Below are 11,969 nucleotides of genomic sequence, written 5' to 3' on the forward strand. Positions count from 1 at the left end.
CCGCGGTGCCCGTCGCGCATTCGAAATGTCTTGTGAATTCATACGTTAAGCAAATAAAGCGTGCGGTCTAAGTAGAAAACAACCAGGAAAGTTGGTTTAAAAAAGAATTGTTATCCTTTGTATAAAATGTTGGTATTCCGAAGTCGGTCCCTGTTCTTTTTTTCGACATAATTTGCATGTTTCCGTGATATTTTCTTTTCGATACAAAGTTTTTTTAACTAATCATCGCATGGCACTTAGCACTTTTTTAAATACAACATGATTTTTGGTATTTATTATTCAAATACTATTAATGTTAACTAAAAACCATATGCCGCGTACCTGTATAACTTTATATTTTTGAGGAAAAGTAAATCAGGGTAACAATCTACTTATTGACCTCGATCAGCGGCCGAATGATTCAGACATGTATGTTATCACTACTTCCGGATGCTGATGATGTGTATTTCATAGTGTTTTATTGAGGAAATTTATCAATAAAGCCGACATTGAATGATTACCACCATCAAACGGATTTATTTTCATCTTACCGTGGGTAGCATTTTTAATTTGACACGTAAATTTTCAAGCAATACATTGTTCGTTTGAAAAAATCATGTGATTTCAATTTTGCAAAATGGAGATAAAAAATATCAAATATGCGCATACTTATTTATGAGGTTTCATTCTAAATGAAGCCAAATGTATGAATATGTGCACAGCAGCTGTGAATAAGATGATTGTTTACCTATGTTCATAGAAAAGTCTTGGAGCCACTCTCAGTGTAAGTACATAATTACTTTATACATTTTGTTCAATGATATGGTGATAAGCCATCGCCATTGATAAAACAATCTTGCATGCTCAATTTTGATTTCCTCCCTTATAATGCACCAGTCAATTGTTACCACGGCCCTTTCGGGGATATACCGGGGAAAGGGCTGTGTTTTTACCTTTCAGGTGTCCTCGTAGCTAAAGAACTTCAGTGAACACATTATATATTACCTTTTTGGACGTGTTGTAAACATCAAAAAAATAAATATCAACATTAAAGTTATGGAAGCCAGAACTAGTGTCCTCGCAATGCCGGGTGATTGCGGTGGTTTTGTCTTCCCTCAAAATATATCAGGGAATTGCTCTTACCTTAGATCCCCAGGGTGCGGGGACGTTATCCACGGGATTTTACCACCAGTTCGTTCTCGCAGGGCATGGATTTTACCGGGGATTGGCTGGACCTGCTTTTCCCTTGGGGGGGGGCGTGGTTACAATTGACTGGTGCATACTTTACAAGTTCTTTTTCTGAAGACGCTTTGTGCTCACTTTTTGTTTTCTAGCCAAGAATTAAAATCAAAAATCAGTCAGAGATACAGTATGGTGATGCATTGTTGTTGATAGATCAATATAAATTTGTGAAATATTTGAGGAGAAGGTATTTGGTTAAATAATTTACAAGTGTAACTTTTGAGTTTTATTTAACAATGCAGTGCCAATATTGTGGAGATAGAATTGAATTTGTATTAATTAATCAGTTGACTTGTGGCATTTAGGGAACAAAATAAAGATCAAAATATTCAATAAAGTTCCTTATCACCCAATGTTGTGGAATAGTGAAGTAATGAAGATTTTACCTCACAACAGTCTTTCTCAAATGCTGGCCAGGCTTTTTTATGCTTAAGAATAACTTACCTCGCGATGTCAGACCAGAAATCATCTTGGCATGATATTGGATCACTATGGATCATTATGCACCAGTCAAATGTAAAAACGGCTCCCACATCCGGGGTTATACCGGGGATAGCCGGCAAAATGGGCCATGTTTTTACCTTTCAGGTGGCCCCGCAGTGCCGGGTCTTACTGGAAAATACAGTGTGAATGGGGCTTAACCTAATGTCCCTTGGGTGCGGGGGCATTTGGTGGGGACTTTACCATCAGATTATCTCCGCAGGGCGGGGATTTTAGCTGGGGTTGGCTGGACCGAAAGTAAAAGTCCCCGCTATTCCGGGACCGGGGGACATGTGGGTTACAATTGACTGATGCATTAGCTTGCGTATTCAGATAAAGTTAAGAATATATATTTATTTATATAAGTTATACTTTGCAATCTAAATCAAAGATTTGAAAAAGGTATCCTGTATCAATAAATGCAAGTATACATAAATGACTGTGCAAAGCTTTATGTATTATCCAAATATGAGTACCTTGCAGGGCAATCTCATTAAAATCATATCGTGACGTTCACTTCATTTCATTACGTTATGTACATAGCGTAACGTCGTGAAGCGTGTATTGGGGATCTGATTTTAATGAGATTGCTTGCAGGGTGAATGTTATTTGTAAAAATTATACTAAGTGAGCTTTCAAGATTACCTTTCCAATCGCATGCACAATGCAGTTTGAAACCTGGATAATTAAAACAAATCTTGGTTGTAGACCATTACTATTAAATATTTGATAAGTCACAGACATTATAAGGTACAGTTTAAAGGGGCTGTACTCAGTTAATGATGAAAAAGCAAAAATTTAAAGAAAATTGTAGAAAATTGACTTAAACTTGGTATCGATGTGTACAATTAATGCATTGAAACTTACTAACTGATGATCCCCATAGTTTACAAATGATTTTTTAATAGCAGTTATTTCGTGTTTTTCCATTAAAAAAAGATTACTAGGTATGTCTAATGAGTAGAATTCATTCCATATGCGTGATCTGCCGTTGATGTTATTACATGATATTAGCTAGTTTGGTATACAGCTGGAAAATTCCACCCAGTAAAAGTATGTCTTCATAGCATAGTGGATACGACACTTCACTGCAATTTTTTTTTTCATTTTGGTATTTTATTTACAATAACGATATCAAAGAGTAAAATATTTTATTAAAAAGGTGTCCTTAGATTCGTTACAGGAAAAAAAAATTGGTGCCAATCTGGTGTGAAGTTGAGACAAACAAAAATAAGACAGCACAAAGTTCAAAAAGTGTGACAAATGTGAGAATACCTTACATAATTTATAAATTTTCATGCGATTCAGACAATTTTAATGCTAGAAATCACAAAAAAATCATTCCCTTGAATTATTCCTGTCATAGTTTAAATTAGCTCGTAGTTTGTCATATTTCCGTTAAAATTAATGTTTTATGGCTTAAACCGTTTCTAACAGTTTAAAAATAATGCTTAAAACATCAATGTTTTAACTTTAATATAAAAATCTGCCAATTTATTTTTTGTCAGCAGTCTTATAAATTTGGTTTCCATGGATTTTCGCAAAAATTGGCTCGTTCCAAGACAAAAAAATAAAATAGTTGTCAAAACGTTCAATATGTGAGAGTGCAGCTTTAAACTCATAATAAAATTTCAATGCACTGCATTTGACATAATTTTAAACAGATGAAAAATGTTATTTTTAAAAAGCACAATATATCCTTTATGTGACCTTATATTTTAATGAATTTATTCAGATCATAATTAAGTGACTTTTCTTGCACTTAAATGTGACAAGAAAGCTTGGGATTGAACACTAAATGAAACAAGAATGAAATTAAATGAATCACAAAATATCATCAAAATTATACACACAAATGTTCTTTGATATGAAAAAAAATGAAACTTTTTAGACTTTCAAAAATTTAACATTTACTAAATACGGTTATATAAAATGATGAATACATTTGTAGGATTTGATATCCTACTAGATGTAACTCGGCTTCGTTCATTATTCTAAACTTTCTCTCAGTGAGGAGGAATAAATTTTATTCACTGCAGTTGTTTTCTAAGTTTATGAAAATAAGAACAATTTAAACAATTCATTAACTACTGTTGATCAGTGCAGATTGTGGGAGGTCATGGTTGATTTCAATGAACCACTAATAAGCCCTGCCAAAATTGGATACTGATTGGTCAGTCAGGTGCTTTTGGTAGGCATGATTAGCATGAATGTTCATTTTAACCATCATTTATGAATGTTTACAAAATCATTGAATATTGAAATAACAAGCAAAATGTTTGTTTGAATGATGAAAGCCATGAAATATGTAAAGTATTCAAAAAGATTTTTTCAGCTTGTGTAAATAATGATAAAATTGTTAAGTAAATTTATTTATTGTTTATCAGGAAAATGTTGAAATCTCATGTTTAGGCCTATAGTGATCATACTTGATTGCTATGTTATTGGCACTTATTGCAATATGTTTTATTCATTGCAATATTTATGTAAAACATTAATTATTATGTTGACTTAAGTTTGAAGATAAGAACTAATGGTATAGGTGATGTGAGAATGATCTCGTAATTCTTTAAAACCCCTTTTGGTATTGTGAGTTTTTTGCTCCAGTCTTGTTCAGTTTAGCTTTTGAAGATTTTCAAAGTAACTGCAAAACAAGTCCAGCTGTCTAGAAAGACTATGTCAAACCCTGACCAGATATAATTTCTTGTCTTTTCAAATTACCAACTTTGCAATGGTTTTATCATAACATAGGATATTGGTTTTAAAGAACATATTACTATTTTTGTATGTGGAATGAAATATCATAAGTGGCACTAAATTGAACATAATTTATAGTTCTCATTGATATTACACATAGCCCCAAGTACATGTTGATCTAAGATTTAAGGCTTGGATGGAGTCAGGGCAAGAAAAATGCATGTTAATACATTGCACTTTCCAACGCAAGAACTGTTTGTTTATTCGAGTAAATAAAGCAATCCCCACACCACGAACTGCAGTATTGCTTAACCAGCTTAATTGACATTATGAGTTGGACTTCAAATTGCTGCAATTAAAGGCACATCTAGTTTTCAGAATTATTCAAACTCTGATTAAGCAACCTTAATATAGTTATATGAAATACTTTTGCGAAATGAAAGCTCTTTTAGATTTACAAGGACGGGTGAAAAGTGTTTGCCAAATGTACTGCAACACCTGATACCTGTTGCCTAGGAATCCAACAAATTCTTGGCACTCCAAATGTTACAGTACTATTCAATTTGGAGTGTCTGAAAAGAAAGCTTCTTGATTCTACATTCAACATCTTCTTTCTGTATGACATATTGGACCAGGAGATTCATGAACCTACAACCTTTTGCAACTATTGAGATAGGGAGCCATCAGGACAGTGACAGAGGACAATACAAGAATGGCCAACTGCTGCATTTATTGAGTTATCTAATGCATACAAATTAAGACAGAGAAAATAATTCTTAATTTTTCCAAACTACTTCCTTAAGCATCTTGTATGTAGTTGTCTTTTACAATGATTGTTCAAAGTTACAATGGCCCTGTGGGTTAAAGATGCTCTGTCCACGGGGTAACAGGTTTTGTACATAATAGGGTTATAAGTACTGCGTTTTGATCGAGAAGGTTGTATTCGACTCAAGTAGATTTTTGCAGATTCGGATTTCACAAGGCACATGCCGAGTAAAATCAAAATCTACAAAAATACTACGAGAATCAAATATGACATTCGGCCATATCCGGATCAAAACGCAGTACTTATAACCCTTTTATTATATACATTACTGATTAGATCACTTAGAAGCCACATCTTTGCATAATAAATTTCATTTTAAGGATGCACTCATTGGTTTAATGACGTCAATTTAATATTCCGCAACATACTTGTTATGACGTGACGTCACAAGAGTGGTATATGGCCGTATTGCACTGGAGCGGAATATGGGTTAAAGTATTTTGTGATATGTATTGCATGTGGATTGATGATGGGTATATAATAAAGAATAAAAGTATGCTTGGTATTCCATTCTCACTAGCAGTGTGATGAAATGCTGACACCATGTTATGAAATTTGATGGTCAAAGTATTTAAAAGACATTTCAATATTTCATACTTTAAAAACGATATTCATCTCATCTTAGTCTACTCAACTTGCTTTGCTATGTACAAAAGTTTGCAGCAGTAATATGAATAGCATTAGACAGAAGGCAGTGCTTAGTATTCATCAACATCACTAAGTTATTATGGTAACATGTTATATGAATTGAATACCAAGCACAAATTAAGAGGGAGAAAATAATTCTTCACTTTTTAAATAAAAACTACTTCCAAATAGCATTGTGTATGCAGTCTGACATAGGTGTACAATGTAGATGTCTTTTACAAAGATTGTTCAAAGTATGGCCCTGTGGTTTAAAGCTCCCCTGAAAAAGAGGTGACAGGTTTTCTATATAGTATATAATTACATCATTGAAAATCTTCTCTGAAACTGCAAATAACAGACCTTTGATATAAAAGGATTTGATCAAATTAAAGAAGTATGTGTGCTAACCACGTTAATTTGTATAAGTCTGATTTAACGACTTTGAGAAATTCAAAAGAACTATGACTTTATCTGATTTAACGCTTTAGCCCCCCCCCCCCCCCCCCACACACACACACACCCTCACTCTACGCACACTTAACAAGATGTTTCAAATTTCCTTTGCAGCTTGCAAGCAGTTTTAGTCTAAAGTTTAAGCTAGCCCATCAAAAAGTGACCCCTTGTGATGTGAGCCGATTTTGTCAATGCTTAGAACATGGTTGTCAACATTCCCCTAATGAAGCCCTAGTCCATCAGTGCTTTCAGCACTTTGATTGTTAATGCCTTTGCAATGATATAAATATCATATGTCCGCAGGTAGTTCATTAATTTTTTAGCCTGCTAAGGTTATAATGAGCTTCTTGTAATGGCGTTATCTGCAGCTTCTGTGGTAAGGCGTCAACTGTTTGACGCAGGGCTCCGAGGGCGGCAACATCAGCTTCCGCGTTGTGAGCATTGCAGTCAATCTTCAATACGTTTTGCACGATAGCAGATAATTTGTAACATGATTGTCCTGGAAAGATTGCTTTGCACAGCTTTAAACTATCCGCAAAACCATGAATATGCGAATGACTTACACTACAACGCAGGAAGCTATTTATTAATACTCTAGTGTCAAAACCTGCATTGTGGGCTATCAGGACGGGGTTTTAAAATTTCTTCAACCACTCAGAAAACGTAGACAGGCCAGTAAACACGTCCGTTGACCCAACCGGTGTCATGTTATAAAACATTTCCTCTCCATGTATCGCGATTCCCGTAAGCAATGTGATGGTGTTTGGAATACGGACACCGGCGGGTCTCATGTATGCCGAAAACGTGTCGCCGGAATCCAAATGCATAGCCGACAGCTGAATTATGTCACTGTCGTGTGCTGGAATTACACAAAGAATTATTAAACGGGTATAAAAAAATAGCTAGTTATAAGGACAATATATCTATACAACGCTGACTGAAGAACACGTTAATGTTATTTTTTCTGGAAAATTGTACGAAATGCTGAAAAATTTGCAACCTAATCCCGTGGTCTCAATGTCGAAAACTATGAGAGTATCCGGTTGCGTGGCAGCCACAGACGGCCTTATACTTGGGGGAAGAAGTGGCGGTGGGATTTCAACTATGTCGTCCGGTGTGATGTCGTCTGCTGAATCGTTTGCAGTTTCATATGTTTTCCCCTCGTTACTTCAGCAGACGTATCATTTCGAATCCGCTGTTCCTGTAAACAAAGCAAAAAATAAAACCACACATTTTCTAATGGTATACCCTTGAGGCAACCCGATAGGGCGCATGGCGCACGTACGTTTGTCAATCCAACGCTCGTCTACTTTTACGATATGTGAAAGGGCGAAATTGTAAAGAGATCCATTCGCTAGATTTATAAATAATTAAATATATAGTTATACACTAATTAACATCGATGGGTTACACATGTGAATATCACGGGATTTAAAATACTATAGGGAATATCCTTATTTGTAAGGGACGTATATGTACCATGTGTATTTGATGATTGAACTTTATAAACGTATCTACCTTTAGCTCGATACGACGCCTTTTCTGTTTTACAGTCCTGTGTTGTGTGGCGTTAAACTGGCGTTTCTTATCTAACTCCTGGCAACGTTTCGTTGTGATATGTCCTGGTGATAGACTGTGTGCATCGTTCACCTGAAAGCAAATCATCATCATCATCATCATCATCGTCGTCGTCGTCGTCGTCGTCGTCATCATTATCCTCCTCCTCCTCCTCCTCTTCATCATCATCATCATCATCATCATCATCATCATCATCATCATCATCATCATCGTCGTCGTCGTCGTCGTCGTCGTCGTCGTCGTCGTCGTCGTCGTCGTCATCATCATCATCATCATTGTATAGGATATAGAAATATATTTTTACATTTGATTTATAAATATGTATAAGTATAAGGTCGTAGACACAAACAAACCTTTAAAATATAAGCGTGTCCTTCATTCTGTTGTGCTACTGCCGCCGAAACACGAATATCAAGGCTCTCAGACTCAGTGTAATGAGATCCTTTAGGCGCTTTTCTTGATATCATCATGTTTATGTTCTCGTTTGGATTCGTTGTTGAAAGTGTTGCAAGCTTTTCGGTCATTTTTGCGCTGGTGTAGGGATCTATCACCTTTTCAATGTCCTCTCTAACGGCCTGATCCGTAAGGTTTTTCCCGCGCGGCAAGCTCGAATGACGGTAATTTGCATCCCCAGCACGGCACCACTTCGGGTCACAGCCGCAATGTTCCCCGTAGCTGTGTGGAACAATGGCGGTAAGGTTTTTCTTTATGCCGTCTTGATCACCTTGGTTTTGGGATACAGCGTAAGAAAAGCACTTCTTTACAAATGAAATGGTTTCATTGCCTATTTTTTTGTTGTTTGATTGATTTTACTTTGTAAAGGCAATTGGTCATGTTTATCACGACATGGTTTTTATCACTATTTTTTTCGAAGGGACGGGAAAAGGCATCGTTTCACTCTAGCATACGTTGACGTGTCGTCGTCTATTGTTAATGCATTCACCTCGAGGCCTTTTCTTTTCAAATCCTGAAGGCATTTCAATGTCAGGAAAGGTTCCATTGCTTTTGAAGAGCCCGTCCAGTTCTTCCCGCATTTGTGATTCGTTGCTGGAACTTTTCTTCTGATTGCATTCTTGCAAAATCTACAAAAAAAATTAGCAACGACAAAGCTCAAACATTTCATTGAAGATTTGCCGACAATTGTCACGTGCCCTGATGAAAAGAAGAATATATGCATTAAAGACGTTTACAGAAGTGTATGAATTCAATAATTCGATTCATCAAAATATATTTAAGAATGAATTTGTACTTATACAAATATTTTGCAAAGTATCAAAATATGGACACGCAAGATAATCTAACTTTTCGCTTTACATCTTTATAATTATGGGGGACAGACATGCATGTGCATTACACGACAGGGGCGGTTCCTTGATTCGACGTTAGAGGGGGCATAAGTTAGGAAGCGTAAACTTTCTACTTGTGTCTCTCCATCAGAAGCGAAAAAAATGGTTAAAAGATTTAGCTGGAGTGGATACGTCCCTGAAATATTTTACAATATCTAGTCCGAAATTCTGCATTTTGGGCGTACTGTTATTTTGTTCCTTCTATATATTCTATATATTGTAATAAAAGTAAACTCGGACGATGGGGGTGTCCTCCCCCCTCCCCGGATATGCTAGTGCAGGGTGTTTTCCTTAACTCATTTTGAAGAGCATACTGCGCTTGTTGCAAGCTTACAAGATGAAATGTAACTGGAATCCTATTTACCGGACAAGCTGTTGCTACTGTGGCCAGTTCCTCGTTTCTGCCAGCCGCCATCCGCCGAAACCTCTACCTACTGTTCATCTGTTTCCCTACAATTCAATTGTTCTCAACATTTAAGTACAATAAGAAAGATACTATAGAAGCATGTTCATCTGCTTCCCTACAATTCAATTATTCTCAACATTTAAGTACAATAAGAAATACATGTATACTATAGAAGCATTTCCTTGTATAACTAAGCTTCTTGTTCAATTATATCCGTCATTGGAATGCTTTTACTTAAATTAAGTACAGGTATGTTTTATACCATAACTTTATAATAGTTCATTTGTAATGTATGACTAGTTACTCAGAATTTCGAATTTCTTCTTCCACTGCACGTGAACATGACTGGGCGGCAACTGCCTCAATGCTCTTGTCGATTTCACGCTCCCTGTTCCTGAGTGTCTTCTTATTAACAAAGTGGAGGTTCATGTAGGCAAGAATATTATTCATTTGTTGTTCCCCAACGCCTGCGTTGATCATGGCTGAAAGAATCAAAGCATTTCAAAACATGTTTTTAATCACCAACCAGTGATATACAATGTACATGTTACAGAATTATAGAGTCTCCATCTTAATAATCAACCAATGATATACAATGTACATGTTACAGAACAGAATTATAGAGTCTCCATCTTAATCATCAACCAGTGATATACAATGTACATGTTACAGAATTATAGATTCTGTTTCTTAGTCATCAACCAGTGATATACAACGTACATAGTCAAGAATTATAGATTCTGTTTCTTAATCATCAACCAGAGATATACACTGTACAAGTTCCACTTCTTAATCATCAACCAGTGATATACAACGTACATAGTCAAGAATTATAGATTCTGTTTCTTAATCATCAACCAGAGATATACACTGTACAAGTTCCACTTCTTAATCATCAACCAGTGATATACAATGTACATGTTCCACTTCTTAATCATCAACCAGTGATTTACACTGTACAAGTTCAACTTCTTAATCATCAACCAGTGATATACACTGTACAAGTTCCACTTCTTAATCGTCAAACAGTGATATACAATGTACAAGTTCCACTTCTTAATCATCAACCAGTGATATACAATATACATGTTACAGAATTAAAGTTTCTGTTTCTTAATCATCAACCAGTGATATACAATGTACATGTTACAGAATAAAAGTTTCTGTTTCTTAATCATTAACCAGTGATATACAATGTACATGCTCAGGAGTTATAGATTATGTTTCTTAATTACCAATCAATAACATACAATGTACATGTTACAGAATTAAATTTTCTGTTTCTTAATCATTAACCAGTGATATACAATGTACATGTTACAGAATTAAAGTTTCTGTTTCTTAATCATCAACCAGTGATATACAATGTACATGTTACAGAATTATAGATTTTGTTTCTTAATTACCAATCAATAACATACAATGTACATGTTACAGAATTAAAGTTTCTGTTTCTTTATCATCAACCAGTGATATACAATGTACATATTACAGAATTAAAGATTCTGTTTCTTAATCATCAACCAGTGATATACAATGTACATGTTACATAATTTAAGATTCTGTTTCTTAATCATCAACCAGTGATATACAATGTACATGTTACAGAATTATAGATTTTGTTTCTTAATAACCAATCAATAACATACAATGTACATGTTACAGAATTAAAGTTTCTGTTTCCTAATCATTAACCAGTGATATACAATGTACATGTTACAGAATTAAAGTTTCTGTTTCATATTCATTAACCAGTGATATACAATGTACATGTTACAGAATTAAAGTTTCTGTTTCTTAATCATTAACCAGCGATATACAATGTACATGCTCAGGAGTTATAGATTCTGTTTCTTAATCATCAACCAGTGATATACAATGTACATGTTACAGAATTAAAGATTCTGTTTCTCAATCATTAACCAGTGATATACAATGTATATATTACAGAATTATTGATTCTGTTTCTTAATTACCAATTAGTAATATACAATGTACATGTTACAGAATTAAAGATTCTGTTTCTTAATCATTAACCAGTGATATACAATGGACATGTTCTGGAGTTATAGATTCTGTTTCTTAATCACCAACCAGTAATATACAATGTACATGTTACAAAAATATAGAGTCTGCATCTTAATCATTAACCAGTAATACAATGTACATGTTCCAGAATTATAGATTCTGTTTCTTAATCACCAACCAGTGATATACAATGTACTTGTTCCAGAATTATAGATTATGTTTCTTAATCATCAACCAGTGATATACAATGTACATGTTCCTGAATTATAGATTATGTTTCTTAATCATCAACCATTGATATACAATG

The sequence above is a fragment of the Mya arenaria genome, chromosome 9, assembly GCF_026914265.1.
Source record: "Mya arenaria isolate MELC-2E11 chromosome 9, ASM2691426v1".
In the NCBI taxonomy this organism is placed as follows: Eukaryota; Metazoa; Mollusca; class Bivalvia; order Myida; family Myidae; genus Mya; species Mya arenaria.